Raw genomic sequence first — 25,250 nt, forward strand, 5'->3', positions numbered from 1 at the left:
TGGCCACCTTACCTCCAAACTGGTCTTAGGCCTTCCTCCAAGTCAGGGGTTTTGTGGGCAAAAATCATCTGAGGAATCTGATAAGGGCTGTGGGCTTTCTCTTTAGCAAATCAGCTCTATCTGTAAAGTTTTGCCTATCATTTTGGGGTCTTGAGGAGCCTCTCAATGGATTGCTAGAAGTCTGCAAGTCCCATGGGGACACACCTGTTACTGATAAAGATTACATTCAACAGGCCAAGGCCCAGACCACAGGGCCATCACAGGACACCCCACCCCAGACCAACCTAGAGCAACCATCAACGCTTTTACAATTAATATCATCAAAACCCAAAGGCAGAGATGAGGCTGTACATTCCAGCTCATACAGAAAAACAACAAGTGTAAACAGGGTTTATGGACAATGACAAAGAAGAGAAGAGAATCAAGTTGTGTTTACTGATCACAAAGTCCAGGGCTGCCCGGGAATGGGGGGTCCTATCCACCGGAACCAGGGCCATGGCACACAACGCAGGGACAGAGCAAGGCAGACCCCACGGGACGGATGGGAATGGACCGACCCTGGTCCACGGGTGGGTCTTATGGGAAGACGCGGTGAGCTTGCACGGCACTGGCCTGTCAGTCTCTGCTTCCTCCTCTGCCAAGTGCAGAGCTCGGCTCAGTGGTCTTTCAGGTCCCTTCCTACTGGGAGAGAGTGGAAGGAAGGAAGCACGGCGGGCAGCACAGGTGGGACTCCAGGATCTGCAGCCACCTAACCGGGACGGCAGCATCCCAGCATCCAAGCACACCACGAGGAGCTGGGACTGTCCCTCTGTTCAGCCTTCCCCGAGGCCAGCTGCTTACCTCTTGGCAAGAGGGCCCTGAATTGCTGACTCTGGCCAATGGGTCGCGTGAATGCCTCTTCTGACCTTTGGGGCCCCTGTGGCAGCCTGAGGTCAGGAGGGTGAAGTGCTTGAGAAACAGAATGAAATGTCCGGGGCAGGGCAGCCCCACCAGCCACATCAGTTACATGTTCAGAGAAGCCACGTAAGTGATGCTCAGGGGACCTCAATACAAACACAAGAAAAGGGAGGCCCAGGGAGGCTTAAATGGCTTACCCAGCGGATGGAGTTGGAGCAAATTCAGAAGGAGGGATGGAGGGCAGGAGAGGGAGGGAGAGAAGGAAGGAAACAGGGGGGAAGGGAGGGAGAGAGGGAGGGCAGGTTGGCACGTTTGCATCAAAACCCAGGTGAGGCTGAATGCATGCTACCTCCTCACTTTGCTGGGAGTTTCACTGCCTGGTCCAGGCACACCCCCAGCCTGGACACCCCATGGCCCTGTCCCCTCCCTCTGACGATCAGCAGCAGACCCATGAGCAGGTGACCCGATTCACCGTCTGCCTGCTGACCCAGCAACGGAGGGCCTGCCCAAAGGGTCAGCGGGGCCCAACCCACTTCTAAGAGCAGGGAGCTGGGAAAAGCAAAAGCAGCCCAGGGGCAGGTCCTGCACAGCACTGCTGGGCCTTGGCTGGTGGCCATTCCCAGGCCAGGTGCACGCTGGCTGAGCAGCAGAGGCCGGGTGACAGAGGAACGTGCAATGCGATTCTTGAAAAGCAGTTTCATTTCTCAAATCCCGGTTCCCAGGTCCTCTGCGATCTGGGGGGCTTCATCTCTGGATCTTTCCAACAATCCTCCCGCTTCTTCTCTTGAGCAAGTTTGAGTGCATATTTGATTCCTTTTTACCTCTGAGAACCTTCTGAGACTGGCTCCATCTTTACAGATGAGGAAACCGAGGTCCAAGGAAATGAATTTCTACAAAATGCTTATGTGCTCGTAATTGAAATTTGTCTCTGCCTCGAAAAGATCAACTCTCTAAGCTCTTTGCGCAGATATTTTTCTGACCCCAAACAGACACTTTTCTAACCCAAGAAAGAAATACTCTGTCCTTCCTAAATTGCAGGCAGTCCAGTCAACTTTAAATGACGAACCAAGAAAAAGGGAAAACTCCAGCGAGAGATAGGGAAACTGGAGTTTTCTGATTAGACTGGAAAGTTCTTTGTAGTCTAAGCAGGTTTCAGCAAGAGACTGGAAGCCTCTGGAAATAAACAACGGTGGAACCTTTCTTCAACTCATCTCTTTTATCTCCACAGCCTCAAGTATGTTAAAAATGTCTCAGCGGTCCTCATGACATGCCTGCTTTAAGAAGGGTGAAAAGGCAGGCTGGCAATGAGACTAAATCCTCACATGGCCTGTGAGGATGTAGATGCTGTTTTGAGTTTAGCACCCTGCCAGGGCGCACGGCTTTCACACCCGCCTGCATTCTCCAGGCTTCACTCTGGTGCCACCTGACCTCACCCACAGTTAACTGCAGCCTCTATTTATCGAGGCAGCACCGACATGAGGCTCATTCATGCAGATGTTCTGAAAGAGGCTGAGCACTGCCTCACGTTCAGGTAATGCGTGGCCGGTTCCCCGTCCCCCCAGTGGATCAGTTGCCGACCGCTGTGATGTCAGACCTCACCTGCAGGCCTGGGTATCTACAGTTAAGGACGCTGGCCTTGGCTGCTCTGTCCCAAGGACACCCGAAAGCCAGGCTCTCGTGTACATGTAGATAGGCGCCCAATTCAAACCTCAATAATAAACCACTTGGTGGCCAAGGCATGGGGGCAGGGGGCAACGGAAATACTTAACGGGGAGGGGGTCTTCTTCTGGGGTGATGAAAAGGCTTTGGGACCAGAGACAGGTGGTAGTCACGTGACACTGTGAATGCACTAAATGCCAATCAATCTGTACACTTTTAAATGGTTAATTGAATGCTATGTGAATTTCACATAAAAAAACAAAACAAAACAAACTAAACTCACGCAGTCAGAAAATGTGAAGATGCCGGGTCTGAAAAGTAACCCCTGAAGAGCAAGAATTTGTCAGTGATTGTCCACGTGGTCCAGAAAGCGCCTGGCCAGAGTCCCAGACAGGGAGAGTGGACAAGTCCAGGCAGCTGGAGAGCGCCAGCCTTTGAGACCATCCAGCTCACTCCCTAACTGTATCCTTGTTTTAAGTAAATGCATAGCTCTAAGAGAAAAACTTTAATCCCACCTCTTTATTTTTCCTCTCAAAATTACCTATGTGGTTCACGTTTGTGACTCACAATTGATTTCTACTGGCTGGAGCGGGACTCGAGGATACTCGCCCAGGTAGCTCACGTGTCCTCCCAATAAGGAAGGATGGCTTGGGGCACACAAGCAGGTATATTAATAACTCTCTGAACGTGAACTTGAATGAGGCCCTCTCTGAGCCTCACTTCTTGTCTGTAAAATGGGCAGGACGTATGGAATGTTCCGAGGCTGAAGAAGACACAACATGCAGGGGAGGGGGAGCCGAGGCTGGAGCTCCCACCTCCACGGCCACTGGCAGGATCGTGGGAACCAGCCTTGACCTTGGTCTCCCCACTGAGCTCCTCCTCGGCTGGCACGCTCCCTGAGGAGCTGTCGGGACACACTCTGCTATTTGCCGGTGACAATGGTCCCCCACGGGGTCTCAAAGTGAAGGGAACTGGCATCACTTCTGCCCCCGCACCTGGTCCATCACCTTGAACAGCAGCATCCACCGCGCCTTCAACAAACTACTTCTGACAGTATTAACAGGGGATCAGTAACAGGGTAAGAACCTGACCCCACCCCACCCCCACCCTGTGCAAATCACAAAATCAGGTACCAGCAAAACCCTGGGAAGCTCTGCCTCACAATGAACTTGAGACAAATCAGATCCTGAATATTAAGAAGCAAAGAGAAGAAACTGTATTTATGTTTCTGGAAGGAAAAAAGCCACAACAGTTTGCCAAATGTGTCAAGATCCCATTTTGGCCACAGCGAGTGGGTGGTCTCTTTAAATGCTGGGAGATACACGCCCACTCCCCTAAATTTCCTCCAGGGCCCGTCTCCCATCTTCAAGGCAAGCAGAGGTGACCTCCCCCCACTCCAGACTCCCAGGAGCCCCTGAGCACAAGATGGGGACAGCAGGCATTGCTTTGGCTCATCTTGAGATGGAAGGCTCCGTCCCACCCTCCTCTCTCCTCTTCCCAGAAGTCCTGCTGCCCCGGGTACCCTGGCTCAGTGCCAGAAAAAGCAAACCACATAAATGACACCCAGGGAAGTGCCAGAATGCAGGCAGGGCCCCACATTGACCTCCTTCTGCTTTGCTCAGGAGGGGGTCTGCACTGTACCCCCCAATTCAAACCCAGAGGTGGGATCCTGTGGGGGTCAGGCAGGGAGTCCTGTTGCACCACCAATGGCATCTATCATGTTTATCTACAGAGAAGAACCAAGCAGCATACTTGGCTTGTTTGATTTCAGAAACCCCAGCATTCTGGCTAATGCCAGTTCAAAACAATGCGAGGAATGTGGATGCCTTTCACTGGGTTTCACTGCAACCCAAACAGACCAAAGCCTCCAGGGCAAGTGCCTGCTGATGGCTGCTTCCTGGGCAGAAATATTTTAAGTCTCTAAGACCTCAGCGGGGTGAGGAATGACCCTGGGACCAGAACACTCCTGAATTCCTCACTCACTATTAAAAGCCCCTGGGTCATAACCTGTGAACGTCCCCAAATATTCTTTCAGTCCTAAAGCACAGGCTGATACTGGAAAACAAAGAGATGTGATACAAAAGCTGGGGAGAGAAGAAAGTTGGAACAAAATCCAATCATCTTCCCCCAGGTAAACAGAAGACACACATGATTTAAAGAATAACCTGCACTAATTCAGGCACTTTACTTGGAACGGCTTTTATTATTCAAACCCGACCCTGACAGGAAGCAGCCTCTGAGCTGTTTCATCTCAATGCCCCTCTTCACGCTGGGTCTGCAAGTGACCCCTTTTAATTATATCCATTCCTTTCACCTGGAGAGAAAAGCCTCATTTTTTTTTTTAAACACATAAAGCCTGCACCATATGATGTAGATGCTCTTACCCAACTGATTTTACAATAGACGGTTTTTCCTACCAGTGTTGCCAGCCACCGGAATAAACACCAACCACAGCCAAGAAAATACCTGCGAACATTCTACTCAGCCACTCTTTACTCTCCCTTCTGCTGGGAGGTGCCGGATGCCTCCAGTTCTTCCTCCTGAACACCAGCTAAGGCTTCCTGTTAACATTTTCTGCCACCGTACTCCTTCCCAGAACAAACCTCTCCCAGAGCCACAGGGCCAAACGCATCACATCTCATCACTGGTGGCCATTGTTCGGGAAACTCAGAACGTCTTAGGTTTTAAGAATAACTCCTTTGTGCAAACACACAGGACAGCCAACCTGGGCTCCGTCCCCCGGCTGTTGGGGTGGAGGACAAGCTGCCCAGCTGGTTTCTGGGGAAAGTGAGAACGTTCCACGTGTGGCCACAGAGAGGGAAGTCACAGAGATAAACAGAAACCAGGGACTGTTCTGGGAACTCACCGGTGCCAGGCACACCGGTGACATCTGACCTTCCCGTGTGAGGACACAGAGAGCTGATGAGGATGTGAAGACGGGGCCCTGAGGGAGATGCCTGCAGGCTCAGGGGAAGGAACCTCTCCCTCCTGAGCGGCTCTGCAGGCATGTGAGGCCCGTCTCCTAACACGGGTCTGTGCCTCTTGGTCGTGACACAGGCCCCTCCACGCGGCGGACCCCAGTCTGGCTGCTCATTCAGACTCCCTGTCTGCATCCCTTACCCGCAACAGGGCCCAGCTCTCTGACGTCAGAGCACCAGTCCCAGGACCTGGCTTTCCGTCCAGAGCAGGAAGATACTACAAGACAAAAGGGGAAACGTGACTAAGATTCAGTCTCGTTCAGCTGAAGAACTCATTTCCACCTCTTCCCCCCAAGACTCTCCCATGCCCAGACCAGATTATATTCTAAAGTACATTTACCCGGGAAGGAGAGGATGGCAGTGTGGCAGTGGACACTGGGATGGGGCACCCGGGCCCCTTTCTACCCTGGCTGCCAGCAGCATGGCCGGCTTCCTAGAACTGCCTCCTGGAAAGAGGCCCTCCTCCTCCAGGTCATGGCCCTGCCCTGGGGCAGCCACGCAGGGGTGAAAGGTGCCCCCCATCCCCCTCCAAACCTGGACAAGTGGGAAGGACCATCACAGGTCTGGAGCGCCTGTGGGGTCTCCAAGGGCTTCCCTCTGCCCCCCACCCCCGGTTCCTTCCAAGGCGGCTGACCCCAAGAGTGCGCCCCAGTACACCTGCACGGTGACCTGTGCCACGATCGGCTCCTGGGGGCCCAGCCTGCCACGAGGGCTGTTTTTGCTTGTTTCTCCCCAATGCTGCATTGCTTTCCCTCACCTGCTGTCACTTCTGCTGTGGAGACGGGCAGTGTTTGCTCAACAGAATAATCTTAGCTAAACTCAAAAGATGTATTCCCGATGCCTTGCAAGCAGTGAGGTTTCGTCCCTACTCGCCGGTCACTTACGAGGTGGTTACTAACAGTAACCACAGAGCCCACGTCTGTGACAGATTCCTTAAACGAGGATGGTGATGGATGGTGAACTGAAGGTACCATCACCGCATGACCCCCCTGATGTTCTGGATGGGAGTAGCAGAGCTGCTCCAGGCTTTAGAGGAACCCTGCACCTGGCCAGACTGTGAAACAGGAAGAGGAAATTTCACCCTGGATACCTTCCCTAAATCACTGTCCTCCTCGAACAAACAGCCTGGAACAGACCCTCAGCTGCATAAATAGTTCACGTGCAATTACAAGGAGCATCACAAGAGGGCAAGAATTATCCCCTGAGATGCTGGGGCAGCTGGTTGGTCTTCAGAACATCGTTTCCCTCCTGGGGCTTCCACGGTGAAATGAATCCCAGATGTAGAGAAAGGCCAGAGGGAGGGAGAGGGAGGCATGGAAGGAAATCCATCAGAAGGAAAGAGAAAATCCGGTGTGTGTACAGTTAACACTCGAGGTAGTGACAGACCGAAGTGTACAAGCAACTTGTGAAACCACAAAGGCAAAAGGAAAAACTCCAGTGAAAACAATGAACGCTATGAAAAAAGCAGCAACTTGAGGAAATAAATGCAAATGTGACAAAAGATTTAGACCCAGAGAAGATGAGAAAATGCAGGGGTGGGGGCGGATGTTCAGGACTTAGGGGCTGGCTGTCCACCCATCTCATGGATTTTGGACATGTCTGCCACGTTGCTGACGGGTCCTATGACCTCCGGGTATCATCAGAGTGCTTGTGGTACCCCAAAGACTGTCAGGATAGAGCAGGTGAGAACCTCATCGCGTTGAGGGGGGAAAGTGAGACACTGCAGAGGTGGCCTCTCAGAAGTGGGTTTACGGTATTCTTCTGTTTTTTCAGACTCCTTTAACCTTTCCAATCCATTCTATGGTGAGAATAGTATGCATTTCTTTTATTCTTTTTTTTTTTAGTCACTATTCCAGCCTAAGAACTTGGGGGTCTCCTTTCCTTTACACACCCCAACCCCGCATGTCTAGGCTGGAGGATGGGACCTTCTATCCTACATCCCGACCAGGGGCCCACACTGCTGGGCCTCTGACCTCTGCACGGGTCCATCTGCAGGCCCTTCAGGAAGGGTGAGAAGGGGTCGTGGGCTGGCGAGGCCCCGGGGTCTCCCCGCAAAGAGTATCTCCGTGTGGCCGATGGCCTGGGGCACCCGCATCCGTGTTCCTGCTCACCCTAAAGCCCACCTTCCAGACACAAGGTAACTGTACGCTCTGCAGAACCAGAGCAGCTGGCCGCCGGGTCTTTATGAAGAGAGCGGCACGTTCCCTCTCACAGCCCATCTGCAGCTCCCTCCTTCACTGTGGCTTCACGTGCTGAGTGGCTCAGCATTTGGGGCAGGGGCCTAGGGAACCACCGGGCTTCTGCCTCGCCCGCTCCTGCAGGCTCCTGGGTAGAGAGCTTCTGCTTACGGCCCCAGGGCCCTCTGGCTGAGCTGTATTCCCTCACAGGGATCCCTGGCAGCTTCCCTGGATGGGAGGTGATTGGGAAACTCACACCTCTTACCTAAGCCGGGTGGGCCCAGTGTGGCCTAAGCGGGCAGGTGTAGGTGCACACCTGCAGCCCCCTGCCCAGCCGGCGTTCACGACTCTGGCTGTGAACAGCCGTGCTCATGAGGTCCAGGACCAGCCGGCCCCTTTCCACCTCCCCAGCTCCAGGTTCTACCTCTTTGGAAGTGCCAGGTTTCTGCACAAAGACCAGCTTTCCTGAGAGGAGAGGGGTGTGGTCCTTCAGTCCCCATGGCCCCCAAAGAAAACCAGTGTGTGTGGACCAAGTTAGCCCAAAGCCCTGGAGTGTAGAAGATGTCTGCTTCCCCGATTTACTGGTTTCCAGACACGTCCATGCTTTTATTAGCTGAAGTTTGGGGGAAATCTCCAAGAACCACAGAGCTGTCAAAAATTAACGCTGAGAAGATTCTGCTGTGTTCCAGAGCCTCAGAGCATACGCGCAGTCCAGCGAGAACAGCACCGATGTCGCCCTCACGCCTCACTCAGCAGCTGTTTCATCCACAGCTTAATTTCGGCTGATGATGTAGCTACAGAGTTTATCCTACCTGAGGAGGTCTGGAAACCTCAGTAGGTAAACCTAGAGGCTCAAGAAACTTAGATAGGAAACTATTCAGACAGAAACAGAGATGACAGCCTTGTCCTCAATTCTCACCCCAGGACAGTCCCCAGCAAGACACTCACCCACTCTCTCCACCTGCCCTAAGTCATGGATGAAATTATGCCCCTACCCCCACCGCCTACGTTGAAGCCCTAACCCCCAGACCCTCAGAACGCGGTGGTATTTGGAGAAAGGGTCTTTATAAAGGTAATCACGTTAAAATGAGGTCATTAGGGTGAATCTAAACCCAATATGACTGGTGTCTTTATAAAGGGGGAAATTTGGAGACAGATATACACGCAGGGAGAGCTCCACATACAGATGAAGGCTGGGCTCAGGGTGATGCTTCCACAAGCCAAGGGCTGCCAGCAGACCCTCAGAGGCTGAGGAGAGGCCTGGGGCAGCTTCTCCCTCACAGTCTCGGGAGGAACCAACCCTGTGGACACTCGACCTTAGACTTCCAGCCTCCAGAGCTGTGAGACAATAATTTCCACTGTTTAAGCCCCCCAGCTTGTGGTCCTTTGTTACGGCACTCTGGCAAATGAATACAACCTGACTGCAAACCAGGAGAAAGAACTGTCCTGACGGTGCCTGTCTCCAGAGCTGCCAGGAAAGTGACAGGTTCATGAACGCTCTGTAACCTCTCCTCCACCTTGACCTACAGCTGGGCTACTAAGCCTCTTGGGGCAGGACCTATGTGGTCCTTTGATGTCTCTGAACACCCACACCTTCGTGCTTTGTTCCGACAACCCCAGTATGTGCTCAACGGCCTTGTATCCACACAGACACCCAGCACATTTCTTCAAGACTGGAGGGGAAGCGATTCCAGGGTGGCTTTGGGGAAATTGGAAAACCGCTAAGCCTTTCCTTAGGTTTCCAGCCATCATGATGGATACATATAGCTTCACCGACCAAATGATCCTTTGCATCCAGTACCTGCCAATATCTAGACTGCGATCTCTCCGAGGCAGGACTCGGTTCTCGCCCACCCTTGTCCCCACCACACCTGAAAAGCACCAAAGCGGTAGCACTAAAGCACAAAGCAGAGCCAAACCCAGCCCATCACCTGTCTTTGCCCATGAACGAAGAATATTTTTTCAATAGTTGGAGGAATAAAAATCAAAATAATATTTCATGGCATAAAAAGGATATTGAAATTCAGATCAGATTGTGCAGAAATAAAATTTTATTGGACACAGGCACACCCGTCATTCCTTTACGGTTTGTTTATGGGTCTTTTGTGCGTTGAGACCCCTGGTCTATACCAGCCCTACACAGGCCACGGGGCAGAGGGCCAGGCCAACACAGGCTCAAGCCACAGAGAGGTGGGCAGTACCCATGTGGCGTGGCTGAATGCTGGAGGGCTGGCCAGGTAGCCGGCAGGATCCCAGATGGCAAGAGGGAAGGGAAGGGAAAGGAAACAATGGGAGGTGTGGCTCAAAATGGGAACCGGAATGGCCCAAAGGTAAACTTCATCCTCTGGAACTGCTTCCTGGACCCAGCTCCAACCTCAGGAGGCGAGGGCTCCCGGCCCCCACCCCTGAGCACAGGTGGGCACCATCGGTCCCTTGGCAAGGGATGCTCAAGGCACATCGGGGTCCCGTGGCCTGGCCATGGACTCCACCCTCAGTTTTTCATTGCTTATGGAAGAAACTAAAAGGCAACCCATTTACAAAACTGAGAAAAATCATGCTGCTGCAGACTGACCTTTGTATTTAATGCTAACAAAATAAACACTAGTAAAACTGTTCACTGAAACAGTATTTAGGTGTGTGGTGGCTGGTGCAGCCAAGAGAAAGTGCCTGAAAGCACACCTGATCTATGGGGCAGAATCTTCTTACACTGAATACAGAACTGGTTGACTGACCTCTCCTAATATTTCATAACATGTCAAATTGTATAGATCATGCTGTAAGGAATATGCTTTCCTCTCCTGTGTATGAGATCTATGTTGACTATGAAGCACAAACGGGGGGTTATTGAGACACACACCAACCAGACGCCCACAGTGGTTTCACCCTACACACCTGTGGGTTCCCACCTGGTGCCTGACATGGTAGCAAGTGGGTGGTTTAGTTCATAGCGCGTGGCTGGCGCTTCTGAGCATCCTTCCTCCCCAGCACTGCAGGGAAGAGGGTGGAGGCTCCTGTGTGGGACCCATACCCACTCTCTCTCAGGTATGTAGACGCCCATACCTGTGGCCAGAAGGCTGCCTTCTCCTCTTTTGGGCTTCTGCTCCCACTGGATGGACATTTTAATGGTTTTAATTATCACATAAATAATTATGTGAGATGAGCAGCTTCCAGGACTTCCAGGAAGTGGAATATTTTGTAAAGACTCAATAATGGGGAATCACTTAGAAACAGGCTGGCAAACTAGACCACGTTAAACGTTTAAGGAAAAAACAATAAAACTTCAGAAGAACTCTGGACTTAGACGGCTTCGCCAGCCTGTGCGTTGTCACATCGAGAGGATGTGATAGGCTGTGGTCCACGCCAGACACAGCCGTGAAACCCACACTCAGAGAAAGACCTTCACCCCACCTAGGAAGACCAGAAGATCCATGGACACTGGCTTTTCACATTAAAAAACAAAAAAATTCTAATTCTTCCAGCCTTTGACTAACTTTTCCCACTCACTGACCAATTACTTAGGGACTTTTACAATCTGACCCGGGTCACAGTTCTGGGCTCCCAGCGGGGCTGGAGGTTTAACTCCAATGTCTTGATGATCACCGCTTAAAAGCTGATGAGGGAGTGCTTCTGAAGGAAGTCCTAGGTTTATGATTCTGACCATAACCTCCTCCTTTGACTAAACGGGGAGCTGGCACCAGCCAGGGGCTGGGTGTGTGAACTGCCACGTGGAGGAAGGCAGCCAGCCTGGAAACGGAGGCTTCTGAGCTGATCCCCAGTCAGACCCGTGGGCTCACATGCCAGCGCTGCCCTTCGATGGCCTGATGACCTTTGCTATGTGACCTGACTTGACTCCGGGCCTTGGCTTCCTCAAGTGAAAAACAGGCCTCTCCAAGTCATGCGAGAGATTTCTCTTTTTTTCCCCTACTTTATCTTTTTTCTCCATAGCCCATGAGGGTATACCCTTTCTTTCTTTTCTACTAGCCTACGGACCACTTTGAAGGCAGGGACCCTGCCTTTCTCTTCTTTGAAACATAAAAGTCCAGAAATTTAAGCCAAATACGCAGTAGAAACCTCGCAAAATGCTTATAGCATAAATGGCTGAGAACTTCACTTCTTACGTGGGACTGCGGCGGTGGTTCTCACACACGGGCACGTATCTGACTCACCTGGAGGGTTTGTTAAAACACACGTGGCTGGTCTCCACCCCCGAGGCCTGAGCCAGGCCTGAGAATGTGCATTTCTAACTTGCTCCCAGGTGCCGCTGGTCCCGCGACCCACCGTGAAAACCACTGATAGAACGCACAGTAGCTGACAAGGTGCTTCTCCACCTGGCCTCCCGGCGATTGGAGGTGGGCAAGGCCGGCGTCCTCGTGTCCCTTTCAGCAGACGAGGGAAATGAGGTTCAAGAGGGTTTCAACGACTCACCGAGGTCAAGAAATGGGAGCGGGCATCATAACCCACTGTGCAAAGCAGCCCCCGTGACACTGATGAACAGAGTAATGGTCAAGGGCAGAGAAAACAACGGCAGACAAAGCAGATGGCAGGGACTTCCCAGGTGGTCCAGCGGTTTAGACACTGAATGAAGATCCCACATGCCACATGGCGTGCCCAAAAAATAAAAAATAAATTAAAAAAAAAAAAAGACAAAAGCAGGCGGCCATCAGACCGGATGTCTCCACGTAAGGGTATAAAATGCCAGCCCGGGTTCCAACACTGCACGGCCTTCCTTCTTTCCTTCTTCCTAGACAGAAATTATAACCTCACCCCACCCCCTAAGTCTACTAAAGTAGGAAGAAATGCAATGTCCCGCCTGATGTTTATGAACTTCCGGAAGGGAGTGTTTGCGCCGGTCCTGGGAGACGGCACAGAGCAAAGGGCCTCCTGACAAATGCAGAAAAGGCTGAAAACGCTGGGACAAGTCGGTGCATGGAAGCGCAGACCCTGTTTGAACAGGGCCTCCAACTCCAACTCGGGCCCTGAACGTGTGACTCCCGGGATGTGCACCCTCGCTCCCTGGGGCCGGGCGGGGCAGGGAGTTCCTTGGCCTAGCGTGAGTGACACACGGTCCCTGCCCACGCGGTCTCCAGCGCTGCTCCCTTTCTGCCAGAATCCCAACACCCACCTCCTTCCTCGGAGCTGCCTTTCTGCTAGCTCACCCCTCCCTGACCGCGGGCAGAGCTGTCACATGAGGACCACCCACCCTCTGACCTCTTGGATTCCTCTTCCTGGGGGTCATGTCTTCACCCCGGCAACCTCTCACTTTAGCAACAGTGAAAGACGCAGGAGAGGGGGAAACGCAACTGGAGCCACCCCAGCGGGCCTTTCGGGCTGACCCGAATTCCCACCCATGTCCGACACACCCAGACTCAGCCCCGCCCCCTCCAGAGGCTTCTTCCCCACTGAGCTTTGCTGGCTCAGGGGCCTGGGCCTGCCTTGCTATTGGACTGGGGTACGACTCAGCTCCAAAAACCTAGCCAAAGCAGTGGAGAAAGGGCAGAATACCTACTTCATAAGAGCATCGAATGATTTGTAATTCGTTAATCTACTACATATCATAAACCACCCCGTACTTTCAGGTAACAAGCCCTACCCTCAAAGACATGTAGAAACTGGGTCAGAAACAGAATCCCTGCAACAAACATTCTCTGATGCCTGAGACCTGAGTCAGGTTATAAGAGGACCTTTCTGTACATTTATTTCCCCCAAATGAATTCTCAGTTTCTAAATCTCTCCGTTGAGATAAGCACAACGTTTCCAGAAATACAAGGCAGTCCCAAACTCGGAATATCCTACTTTTTTAACAAGACTTTTAAAAAAAATACAATCGTCAAAAAACAAGTTTTGTTTTTGTGTTTTTGTTTTTTAAATGCTAACTACATTTCAGTGGCCACTGTCCATTGGAATGGTGGACATTTTGGGAGATGCCTGGACACCAAGGTTGGGGGACCACCCCCCCACCCCCCCGCCCACAAGCAAGACTGGGCAAAGGGCACAGTTCTATGGGGTCATTTCTCTCCAATCTCCCAGCTCCTAACTACAGGCTGGAAAGAGTGAGTGTGGGATCGGGTCCTGCTCGGAAGCCCAGCCCAGGGAGTTATTATGGGACATGAAAGGGGGATGCTGTTTGCCGATCCTCACTCCCTGCAAGGGCCATCTGAACCTCTGTGACGAGTCTCCCCCCAGTGACTGCTCTACACATCTACTTATTCTTCTGCTTATTCTTGCCTTCGTCATAAGCAACCACCAACCAGGCGTGAAAGGTTAACACAACTTTAAACACAGTTCAAGTTTCCTGGCTGGTGCTCATTTGGCGTTGAAGGACATGAGGTTAGAGGGTCAAAAGATCACTCCGTCATCTCCCAAATCCTCTCTCAGGCTCTGTTCCTTGCAAGCTACAGAGGGATGGACAAGATAAATAAAACACGTGGGTCCTGCACTCTAGAACGGAAGTAAGAGAAAGCAGGTACCTAAATATAAGACAAGGCTGAATGCAGAAGACGCCAAGACATAAAGCTGCTGGTGTTGAGTACAGAGCTAGATGGAGAGAGAACCCCTGGATAGAGAAGGGGCTCCTGGGACACCGAGAAGGTACCACCTGGGCTGACTGGGCTCCAAACAGGTATCAAGAGAGGATGCTATACTATACACAGAAGTCAAAAGTCCCTCTGCAGGTGAGGTGCTCAGTTACCTCTGTGCTCCCATCACTCCCCACATACATTTGAACTTTCTCTGATGAACACCTGAACACCGTCTGCCTTGCTGGTGGCTGACAGTCGTGAAGACAGACCTTGGTGGCTGTCTCAGTTCTCACTGGAGGGGAATGAAATGTCTGCCCTTCTCACGATTCACAGGGAACAGTCAAGTCTGGATTTCGTGGGGGCCACACCATATTGGATTTGTGTGCAATCAGTTATGCCCTCAATGTGCTGTCAAGCTACCCTCCAAATGGGTGGGTGCAACCACCCATTACAGCATCCCAGGCCCCCAGTCCTCACTCAGCCTGCAGGGACATACTCCCAGGACGGCCCCTGTCCTCCGGAGGCATGATTCTAAGGTTCCTCGGGAGGGTTCCCAGCAGTCACAGCGATGATGAACTCAGTAGTAACTCACCTTGCACTGGCTTCCCCGCTTCCTCATGTTGCCCTCCTGTGTCCCCACTCCTGCTTCTGGGGACCACCTCTCCCCAAAACATCAGCCCTTAAGTCCTCGCCTCACGCTGTGCCTTTGGGGGTCCCAAATGAGAACAGATGGCAAAGGGCAAGCTGGCACTAGGCCACTGGGCCTTTTGGCCAAGACACAAGCCCCGCTGAGTGGTGGGGCTGCACATTTCCGGTCAGTTCTGGTGAAAGCCAGTGGGCTATTTTGCATGGTTAGAAATTCCCAATTTAGAAAGCCAAGGAAATATTTTGCTCCATTAATAAGATACACGTACACTCAGCTAAATCTGGAAAAAGCAAAGGGTATTTATATCCCGACTGACATTTGTAACGTATAAATTCACTGCGGCTCACTCAGGTCCAGGCTGGAGGCCATCAGAGCTCTTGATTCCCAAGGAATTTCTGATTCTAAGCTGTGCCTGGATCCCAGTTCGGGCCCCAGGGTCCCAGCCCACAGGTCAGCAGGGAAGCCCACCCCCACCTTCTGAAAGTATCATTGATTATGACCTTCAGTCACCTACACCTAGGGCTCTGCTCAAATGTCACCTCCTCAAATCCCCAGACTTCTGTGTTACTCTCCTAGGGCTGCTGTCACAAACCACCACAAACTCAGTGGCTTAAAACCAATTTATTCTTACAGTCTGGAGGCCAGAAATCTGAGACCAGTTTTACTGGGTGAGAGTCAAGGTATTGCTGGGTCTGGTGCCTTGTGGAGGCTCTAGAGCAGCGAACCCCCAACCTTTTGGGCACCAGGGTCCGGTTTCGTGGAAGACAATTTTTCCACGGATGGGGGAGATGGCCCAGCCTGTAACGGGAGCGATGGGGAGCGGCAGGTGAAGCTTCACTCTCTCGCCTGCCACTCACCTCCTGCTGTGCGGCCCGGTTCCTAACAGGCCACGGACTGGTACTGGTCTGTGGCCCAGGGGGTGGTGACCCCTGCTCTGAAGGAAGAATCCATTTCCTGCCTTTTCCACCTTCTGTCATCCTAGCAGCCCCCTGGATTCCCGGTATGTGGCCCCTTCCTCCATCTTCAAAGCCCACCACTCTGTCTGTCTCCATCAACACATGGCCTCTGCTCTGTAGTTACATCTCCCTCTGCCTCTCTCTTAAAGGGACACTGGGCCCCTCTGGATGTGCAGGGTAATCTCCCTATCTCAAGATCTTTAACGTATCACACCTGCCAAGTCCTTTTTGCCAACTAAAGTAACATGCGCAGGTCCTGGGAATTCGCATGTGACTATCCCTGGCGGGGGAGCCATTCTTCAGCCTAGTATACACCCTCTCAAAATAGCACAGCTTTGCTGCCCATCCCTCCACCTGGCTTCAGTGATCCCTCCCAACATTCTTTCTTTATCATCTGTTTATTTCCTTTCTCTTCCACCAGAGAAAATGCTCCTCAAAGGCAGAACTCCATGCTGTCCACCTGGAAACACCTGGAACACAGCAGGCACTCCGTAAATCGCTACAGAATCCCCTCAAGGAATTAGCATCTGTATCTTTTACAAGCTCATCTGTATGGTCCATGGGGCAGGAATCCACCTGCCTGACTCAATGTTGCATCCCAGCCCCTATGCCTGCTGCACGGAGCACATGGAAGATGCTCCATCAGGAGTACCTGTTGCCTGAACATAAAAGAAAGCCTCCCAGGTACCTGTGATCTACAGCCGATCTTTGGAGCAAACGATCAACTGTCCCCTGGGTGGTCCTAGCTGCATCTCCACCAAATCCATCTTCTGGCTCCCTCATCTTCAGTGCTTATTCCCTGCCTATGAACACAAAGTGCCCTTCTCCCTCCTGCCACCAGCCCACCTGGGGCCAGGCTTCCCTGTCCCAGTTCAGGGCTCTCCCTAGCTTGGCCCCATCCCACCAGCCTCCTTAGCACACACTGCCAAGTTCCTTCACTCCTGTCAAATCAGCCACCAACCAGAAAACTCCTTCACCCCACCCACACCACCTCCGCCTTCAAGGCCCAGTGCCTATCCACGGCTCCCACAAGGAGACCTGTGACTCCCGGTCTCGGCAACACCCCCTCCTCCGCAAGGGATGGCACTTCCGGGCAGTGCAGTGCAGGCGAGCTTGTGATGCCTCCAGTTCCCTGGGCGGGCGCCTCTGATGAGCACTCCTGTTCTCCAGGGAAAATGACGCTGCATCTCTCCTGTGCCCTCCCGCTTCCGGGCTTTGTGTGACAAAGCAGGAGGACTCTGATGTTGACGAGCTGCACGAGCCCCCCAGCTCTCCACCCATAAAATGGGCGCAGCAGGAGCCATGACAGCCTGACTCCAAGCTTCACCCCAGCGGGTGAGAGCAGCCGGTCCAGCACCAGCACGAGGAAGTGTCCAAACCCAGAGAAGCCACAGGTGCCACCGGCCAGCCAAGAGCAGACAACACCCCTCCTCACCTGGGAGAGACCAAGACGGAGGACCACAAAGTATCACCGGGGGTGGGAGGGGTGTTAGGGTCTCCAAATAAAATCCAGGACACCCAGTTAAATGCGAATTTCAGATACACGACAAATAATCTTGTGACTCCAAGTACGTCCCAAACAGTCAAACATACTGGGATGTAGTACATTTTTATCTGCTAAACCTGGTGCAGCGGTGGGGGGTGGGGTGGGGGGGAGGCGAGGGTGGCCCCCCAGGCTGTGCCAATCAGAGGGGGCTCCCCAAGGAGTCCAGCCTCTAGGGGAGAGGTGGGAGGTGGCGTCCCTGGGAGGGGGCAGGGTGAGCCGAGCCCCCATGGGCCAAGGTCCGCTCCTTCCAGAATTCATTGACAAAGAGAGACACACCATGGTATCAACCTCCCATTAAAGAGCTTTCTCAAAAAATAAAATCTTCCCTGCTAGCTATAAAAAGGAGTTGTTTCACGAATATTTTTCCATGCTGGCATAATTCTACAAGAATCCACACACAAAGCAGTGACTCTGACAACAAAGATTGCCATGGAAACGGATCACCTCCATCCCACAAATCATGACTTCACCTCACATTCCACCAGAAACCAACCCCAGATTGTTACCAGAAGAATCCGTGTGCAAACAAACACCAGCCAACTGCGGCTGAATGGCAGGAAGCTAGCCGCTTTTTCTAATTTTAACTTCCTCTAGGAATGCATTCATTCTAAACACACTGGGCCCAGGCTCCCCAGACCCCGCATTCCTTTAGTAAAGCACCCACACCTCTAGCAGCCACGACAAAATGCAGATTTAAAGCTGTAGGGCCCGGACGCCAGAGGTCCAGCGCTGACTCACTGATTTTCTCCAAAAATGACTAAGAGACTAAAGCGAGCGACTTAAGCAGGAAAGCACTCCCAGACCAGAGGGTGAGCCAAGAGGGGAACAGAAAGTGAGAGACTCGCCTCAGGAAGGCAGCGACAAATAATTACGATAAGCTGGAGCTAATCTCCAAGGCACGATGCCTTGGCCAAGACCACGGACCCACGGGCCAGAACTGGGAACGCCTGGAAAACAGTTCTGCAAATCCCCCAGGACAGGATTCAGAATGGGCCTCGCTGAAATTTTAAAACCCAGTAGGCAAGTAAACTGGGAGGCAATATTTGCAATGCTCACAGCCAAGAAAGGCTTATTTTCCAGAAAATTCAAAGAACTCCTAAAATCCGGTAAGAAAAATGGGAAAAACCACGAAAAGGATGTTCAGATCCGAAGAAACCGCAGCAGCCGATAAACATTAGTTTATAGCTGATAGTGAAGAGAAGCAAAAATTAAAAACCCTCTCACCTCCATCAAACCTCCTCCCAAAATGAACAGTCAGGCCACATCAGGGATGCAGGGATGATGAGGATGTGTAGCAACATGAATGGCCTGGAACGTGGCTGGTGGGACGTGAAGGGGACACCCTCCACCCACAGACAGATGTGTCCCATAGATGGGCACGGGGACACTGTGCTGCAAAGGAGGTTTGTAATAGTAAAGCACCGAAAAGAGCTGTGGTCCCCGAGAGTAGAAGGAATAAGGAAACTGAGGTATTAGCACACATGGAAAACTGTGTCAGTGAACTGCAGCTGTTCATATCAACACAGGTGGACCTCAAGAACACGTGAGTCAGAAGGATGTGTATCAGTTACCTAGTGCTGGGTAACAAGAGACTGCAAACAGGAATCCAGGTGTGGCTTAGCTGGGTCCTCTGACTCAGGCTACAGTTAGTGCCTGGGCCAGGCTGGGGTCTCAATGAAGGCTCAACTGGGGAAGGCTCTCCCTCCACACTCCCATGCTTCCTGGCAGCACCAGGCCCCTGGCTGGCTGTTGGATTGAGGGCCTCAGCTCCTAGCCATGGGGCCCCTCTATATGGCAGCTTGTTTCACCAAAGCCAGCCAGAGAGAAAGTCTGTTCTCAACAAGGATGTTATAATCTTATGTAGCCCGTCCATGGCAGGGCACCATCATTTTGGATGAATTCCATCAGTCAGAAGCAGGCTGCTAAGCCAGCCACATCCAGGGAGGATGACACAAGGCTGTGAATGCCTGCAGGTAGGGATCACGGGGGCCACATTAGGGATGGCCAGCCACAGACAGTGCATGGTTCCATTTATGTAAGTGCAAAGACATGAAAAGCAAACGATGCTGCTTAAGGAGACAGTGCTAGCTCTGCTGTACAACTATAAATAGCAAGGGAATGACAACCAGAAAATTCAGGAGGGACTACCTTAAACACCTAATATTAGATAAAACGCATTTGGAAGGGGCAGGTGAGATGGTGTTGGGATTGGGGAGGGGCAACAAGACTTCAAAGTCAAGGGTAAAGTTCTACTTCTTGGCCTTGGTAAAGGCTACACTACACCAGTCTATACAAGCGTTCACTGTTTCTGCGATTTTCTATTCATCTCAAACATCTATTTGTATCTATTCAAGATTCAGGGATCACATGGCTTGGCCCCCTGATACCCCATGGAATAAAGGACACCCTCCACCCCACAGCCAGATTTGTCCCGTAGATGGGCGTGGGGACATTGCAGGGCCAGGGATAAGGCCACTGCCTCCTGGTTCATCTTGCCCTAAAGAGAAACAGACCAACTGTGACCTGAAGGAGGGCCCCACCCAGAAAACCAGACTCACAGGCCTCCAGCTTCACGTGGAAGACGTCTCCTCCTGGGCTGGATTATGATTCTCAGAATTCACCCCACCTCTTCCCGCTCCCTCCCCTGCAATTAAAGGCACAGGTCCCCAGGCGCTGCTATGTTGGGCTTTTCATTAATCCAGGGCTCCCCGCAGGGCCCCAAAGTGCCCTGTGGTTGTGGGGTTTGTCCCTCTCCAGGCAGCAGAAAACGAGAAACCTTCGACTGCTGGAAGCTGGGAGTCACCCAGACCACATCCTGTTTGGCTGCAGCATGGATTCAATCATGCCAATATCACCGAACAAAAGAACTTTCTACGCAGGATGATGGGCGAGACTTGCAGCAGGGAAGGAGCCCAGCCAGAGTTCAGCGCACAGGGAGCCCATGGCCAAGTGCACGCCAGCTGAACCTGGGGGGTCGTGGGGTGCAGGGAAAGGGTATCTCGTCCCTGCTGCCCAAGGATGGAAATCGGACTGTGTCAGGGACCCTGCCCTTTGCCTACCCGCTACCCTCCGCACCCCCATCCCCACCCCCCTGGACGCAGCGGGCTCTCAAATATTTGCTGAATGAATGAGTGACAAAGCGCTTCCAGATGCAGTGAGGAAACACAAGAAATGTAAACCGTGAACATCATCTGAGGCAGATGAAGCTGCCCTTGGCTTTGGCCGCAGAAGCAAAGCCCCCGAGGACCATAACCAGGCAGCCACCCTGCCCTGGAGGCTCCTGTCACAGAGCCAGGAGAGACACAGGGGACATCCAGTACCAAAAAGTCAGGCCCTCTCTAGAAAATTCTCCACAAGCCGCACAGCCTGCTCCCACGGCAGAGCTGAAAAAGACCAGAAAATGTGTTTTCTCAAACATACCTTAAGCATGTAAGGAATCTGGAGGAGTTTCTCCCAGGAAAGGCTGCCGAATGCGCTGGTATTAACTCAAACGTGCTGTGCATCCCAGTCGGGAGTGAGATCACTGCACGCCTGAGTTTGGGAAGCAAAGAGAACGTTTTGGAAAGCCCAGATAGCAAGGAAGTCACCCCTAATGGGTTCAGAACACCAAAGCGGCCATCCTGGCTCTATGTCCATCACATATGTGAGCCTCTGGGCCCAGTGCTCGTCTGAGAAAAGGGGGACCCCAGAAGTTCGCAGGACCCGGAGCTCGCCTAGCGTGGGGACCCTAAGCTCCGGTGTGATGCTCGTCCATGTAAACACATTGGCTGGGAAACCCCACCTGTCCCACCTGAGCAGCTGCAGGTGCAGGGCTTGGTGGGCTGCCTGGGGGCCAGAAGCATATCTCCCATCCACTCCTACCAGTGGGGACTTGAGCAGGGAGCAGACCTGTCTTTATCTCTAAAAAGGCACAAAAGGGACTACCCTGGTGGTCCAGTGGCTAGGACTCTGAGATTCCACTGCAGGGGGCATGGGTTTGATCCCTGGTCAGGGAACTAAGATCCCACATGAAGCACAACAAGGCCAAAAAAAAAAAAAAAAACCCACCAAAAACTGTAATTAATTTAATGCATAAATGAAAAGGTGCAAAAATGGGATCCAACTGGGCGTCCAACTCACAGGCTCTTGTGGGGAGCGAATGGTACACGTGAAGCGCTTAGAATAGTACGGGGTCCACAGTCGGTGCTACATAAATGGTCGCGGTTTTACTCTCCAATGAGGAACCATGTGTGCACACAAGGGCCACCCAAGACAGCTCCATCTCTCCTGTTCCTCCCACCAGCCACCCCCTTGTCTCTTTCCAGCTGAATCTCGTCCCTTTACACACTTTCAGGCTTATCTCCTGGTTTATCCACCTGACAAAATTTCAGTCCCAGCCCCCAGCAGAAGCATGAGTTCCGCTCCCCGCAGAGGTCACCCCCCACCAGCCCAGACTGATCCTCTGCCACTTAGAAGGCGGTCCCCATGCTGGCTGCCTCCTCCCTGTCACCTGGAAGCTGGTCAGAAATGTCTCCATCCCGGGGGGTTCCTGGGCACTTAAGATTGGCCAGAGGATGGTAGGTCCAGCTGGAGACAGATCTTTGTCCCCCTGCTGTCCTGGAGCTGGGTCCTCTAGGAAAGCCTTCTGGCCTAAGAAGATTACAAACTCAAGTGCAGGGGCCCTGTGCCTGTGTGTGTGTGTGCCTGCGTGTGTGCGTGCGTGCGTGTGTGTGCTCAGTGACTCTCCTGGTGCTGGGCGGGTAACAGCGCTGCTCCCTGAGCCCTGACTCACTGCATCAGCAGAAAATACCTAAAGGAGCAGATGCCTCCATGCAGCCATGCATACTTTAATAGCCACCTTCAGAGGAGAGACAACCTCACAACCTCATCCCATTTTCCGTGTATTGACCTCTAAGCCGCTAACGGGATTAGCAGGGCCCTCGGCCACCACCCCAACCCATGTCCCCCCACCTAATGCTCTAGACTCTGAATTTGGGAGCCGTTTATAAACAGGTCCCTTGTCCCCGCAGCTTTGCTCTCGTTCTCAAGTTCCCCTGGCAGACATGACCTGTGCTTGTGTTTGGAAGCTGGCTTCCTCGCTGGCTGGGAGAGCAGCTCACTGTTAAAAGTCTGGTCCAGGAGAGAACAAAGAACATGCTGGCGGAAAGAGACAGGCCACGGCCGACCCGGAGTGGGCTGGGCGCTGTGCTTGGCAGAAAGGGCGGTGACTAGCCCGAGTGTGGAAGCCTGGGCTCCTCCCTGGCAGGGGGCGCTCCGGTACCACTGGGTGACATTACAGGACACCCTCTGGACACCAGCCGTGGTCATTGCATGAGGCAGATGCGAGAGCAGAGGGCCATGCCTGGCCTGAGAGCCGTGCCACAGACCCCCTGCCTCCCTCGGCCTGCCCTGCCAGTGATTTTTCTCTTTTCTAAAATAAACTTTCATTCTGAATAGATTTAGATTTATAGAAAAGATAACACAGGGCGTTCCCATATGCCAACCAACATCTAATTTCCCTATTATTGAATTTCGCATTAGCATGGCCCATTTGCAATGAATGATGACCACAGACGATTATGAACTGAAGTCCATTCTTTATTCAGATTTCCTTAGCTTCTCCCTAATGTCCTTCTTCCGTTCCAGGATCCCATCCAAGTACCACATGACATTTAGTCCTGTCTCCTGAGGCTCCTCTGGGCTGTGACAATTCCATAGACACTCTTTGTTTTCAAAGACCTTGATAATTTTGAGCAGGACCAGCAGGTACTTTGTAAGTGCCCTTCAGTTGGGGTGTGTCTGATGTTTTTTTTCATGGTGAGACCAGGTTTGTGGATTCAGGGTAAAGTGCCCTCATCATATTGTGTCAAGGGCGCATACTATCAACAGGACTTAATACTGTTGATGTTGACCTTGGTCACCTGGCCTGGCCTCTATTAACCCCCTTCTCCAGGCCCCTCCCTCCCTCTCAGCTGAAAGATCCCCCTACATCCCCTGCCAGCCAGAAGGGCATAAATACAAGCTCCTCTATTTATTACAAAACAGGAAACAGAAGTACTCAGCCCAAGTCCAAGAGCATGGAGGCCTGGTGTGGCTGCAGGCAGCTCTACGCAAAAGCCTCTCAATCACACACACATTGCCCTCCACCCTCCTAAGGATTTAAGTTAGCGACTCAGAACTTTCAGTTGACTATAACATCAACAGGAAGTCACAACCTGAGAGGCTGGATAAATAAAGAGGTGATAACCTGGCCTGTATTTATAAAAAGGCAATTTCTAGGAGAAGGGCCCAGATACCACCTGCCCTGCTCAGGCCTTTATGCATACCTGGCCGAGTGAGCTGGGTGGCCCCCCTGCACTGATGGATGGGTTATCTGATGAGGTCCCTCAAGTCTGCGGGAATCCTTCAGAGGGATCACAGGATGAGAGGTGGGCCCCTAGCCCAAGGAGACGCCGGCACGTATGGGGACATACAACGTCCCTGACACTGAACTCAGCCACAACCCCTGTGCTCTGGGGTCATCAATCAACTTGGAGACTTGATCAGCGTCTGTGTGGGACCTGGAGACTCTGGATGGAGGACACCTGAGGATGAGATGGGAGGAAAGAAGCACAACCTCCTTTAGCTCCTTTCGGGAAGAGAAGCAGCAAAGTGGCTGGGGGTGGGGAGGGAAGAGGGAATGCTCTGAGTTGAACCACTTTTGTTCAATTCTTGACCCTCAGTGTTCAGAGGAGCTGCTTGGTGCCTCCGTTTCCCAAAACACTGAATGAAGACACTCGCAGTGCCTGCTTGAGTCTCCAGGCAAGGGTAGGTGAAAGCTGGTTACAGGGTGGAATTCGGGCCCCGGATGCAAGGCGCCCCAAGCTCAGGGGCAGCAGGATGTCTGGGGGCAGCAGTCTGCCGGGGCGGCCTTGGCATGTGACTGAGCTTCCCCGGGCAAATTCTCTGCGAAAGTGAGAAGGGACAGCAGCTGCACGCAGAGGGCTCAGCGCTACGCTGCTCCGGTGCTCACAGGCCAGAAGGATTCCATCTGGGGAAAACAGCTCAACCAAAACCAAGCTCCTTTCTCCTGAAGAGCTCTCCAACACGGAGCTGCTAGACGCTGCCTGGCACGTCCAACTCTGCACCATGCCAATCCCGAGAAATCACCGCATCCCCAGCCACCACCCGCCCGGTCCCTGACCCCTCGGGGTGCCAGGCAGCTGCCGGCCGGGCCGGCTTGGCTGCTCCCAGGGGGCAGGGCTGAGACCAGAGCCAGGCACACTGCACACGCGCCTATAATTGGGGTGAGTTTTACGATTCTCCCCATCACAAATCGCCACGTGTCACGGACAGCAGGCCTGAGCAGTGAAGGATGAATCGCATCCCCCAGGGTGGGCGCACAGACCGGCTCAGAGCCCCCTAATTCCTGCCCCTCCTCCCACCTAGTGGCCAAAAGCACCCCCAACACGTGCCAGTGAAGAGGAAAGAGGTGGGGAGGGGAGGGGGTGGAGAGAAGCGCGAGCGGCTGTGCTGGGCACGGACCCCTTGCTCTTTCTGAGCTAAGGAAGCTGGTGCATGCAGTGAGGAAACGGAGCTCCAGCCTCCTGGAGCAGCTAAGCGCCAGCCCATCAAGGCAGCAGCCTCAGGGCCAAGTTGAGCTAAGGATTCCAGAAGCTCCTGGGCTCCCAGAGGGCCTGGCAAACCCAGAGTTGCATTTCAGGATAACTGTCAACTGAGGGCTGCGGGTACACAGGGCCACCCGCCCTGCACGCTGCACATTTTAGGGGGCAGCAAAGTATCCAGTTCACGATTTTCCGAATCTCTAAATGACCTTCCCCCAGGCTGGTGAGGAGCTGACCCACTGAGGCAAGTGAAGACGTTCGTTCTCGAAGGTTCAAGCGAACTTTCCAAA

At 52.7% G+C, this 25,250-nt stretch overlaps 1 protein-coding gene across 7 annotated transcripts in view; it reads right to left on the reverse strand.

The window, feature by feature from the left end:
• Positions 1-25,250, reverse strand: part of SH3BP4 (SH3 domain binding protein 4) — a 94,991-nt gene that overhangs the window by 50,469 nt on the left and 19,272 nt on the right. For 3 of the 7 annotated variants that reach the window (XM_057746537.1, XM_057746542.1, XM_057746539.1), the window contains one exon: positions 5,677-5,751. The exons of 1 other annotated variant lie outside the window; for it this stretch is intronic. The gene's annotated coding sequence lies outside the window, so the exon portion shown is untranslated. Of the gene's footprint in view, positions 1-5,676; positions 5,752-20,797; positions 20,909-25,250 lie in introns of all 7 variants that reach the window. 3 more of the 7 variants (XM_057746536.1, XM_057746538.1, XM_057746543.1) reach the window with 2 other exon arrangements.

This window comes from Hippopotamus amphibius, chromosome 8 (genome assembly GCF_030028045.1).
Source record: "Hippopotamus amphibius kiboko isolate mHipAmp2 chromosome 8, mHipAmp2.hap2, whole genome shotgun sequence".
NCBI lineage: Eukaryota > Metazoa > Chordata > Mammalia > Artiodactyla > Hippopotamidae > Hippopotamus > Hippopotamus amphibius.